This window comes from Chionomys nivalis, chromosome 10, assembly GCF_950005125.1.
Source record: "Chionomys nivalis chromosome 10, mChiNiv1.1, whole genome shotgun sequence".
NCBI lineage: Eukaryota > Metazoa > Chordata > Mammalia > Rodentia > Cricetidae > Chionomys > Chionomys nivalis.
In genome coordinates this window covers 3,168,093-3,169,414 of record NC_080095.1, presented here as the reverse complement: position 1 = coordinate 3,169,414, position 1,322 = coordinate 3,168,093, and positions in this window count along the sequence as shown.

The following is a 1,322-nucleotide window of genomic DNA, read 5'->3' as shown; positions in this document are numbered from 1 at the left end:
CAACAGGAAGACTTGAACACCCTAACCCAGAAGAAGTAGAAGAAATCAATTTTAAATATAACCTTAAGAAAATGATGGAGACCCTTAAACAGGAAGTGAAAAACTCTCTTAAAAATGGAAGAGAAGACAAACAAAAAGTTAGAAGAAATTAATAAATCCCTCAAGGATACCCAAGAAAACCAAGAAAAAGCAATCAAATGAGTAAAGGAAACAGTTCAAAGACTTGAAGACCAAATTGGAGGTAATAAAAAAAACACAAACAGAGGGATGGCTGAATATGGAAAATCTGGGTAAAGAACAGGAAGTACAGAGACAAGTATACCAACAAAATACAGGAGATAGACAAAAGAATCTCAGGCGCTGAAGATACTATAGAGGAATTAGATACATTGATCAAAGAAAACAGCAAATCCAACAAATTCTTAAGACAACATCTAGGAAATCTGGGACACCATGAAAAACCCAAACCCAAGAATAAGAGGGGTAGAAGAAGGAAAGGAATTCCAGCTCAAAGGCCCAGAAAATACATTCAACAAAATTATAGAAGGAAACTTTCCTAACCTAAAGAAGTATATTCCTATGAAGGTACAAGAAGCTCACAGAACAAACACCAAATAGACTGGATCAAAAAAGAAAAATTCCCTCATAATATAATAATAAAACCACAAAACATACAGAATAAAGAAAGAATATTAAGAGCGGCAAAGGAAAAAGGTTAAGTAAAATATAAAGGTAAACATGTCAGAATTACACCTGACTTCTGTACGGAAACCATGAAAGACAGAAGGTCTTGGATAGATGTGCTGCAGAAACTAAGAGGCTATGTATGCAAGCCCAGACTGTTATACCCAGCAATGCTTTCTTTCACCATCGATGGAGAAAACAAGATATTCCATGACACACAAAAAAATTAAACAATACATATCCACAAACCCAGCCTTACAGAAAGTACTAGAAGGAAAACCTCAACCCAAGAAAGCCATCAACACCCATAATAACACAGACATCTGAAAACCCTCCACCAGCACAGTTCAAAGGAGGAAAACACACCAACATTACCACCAAAAAACCGAAGTTAACAACCACTGGTCATTAATAATATTTAATATCAATGGACTCAGCTCACCTAGGAAAAGACACAGGTTAAGAAAATGGATATGAAAACAAGATCCAACATTCTGCTGTCAACAAGAAATTAAGAGAATGGATATGAAAACAGGATCCAACATTCTGCTGTCAAGAAGAAACATGCCTCAGCCTCAAAGACAAACATCACCTTAGAGAAAAGGGTTGGGAAAAGGTTTTCCAGTAAAGCAGATCTA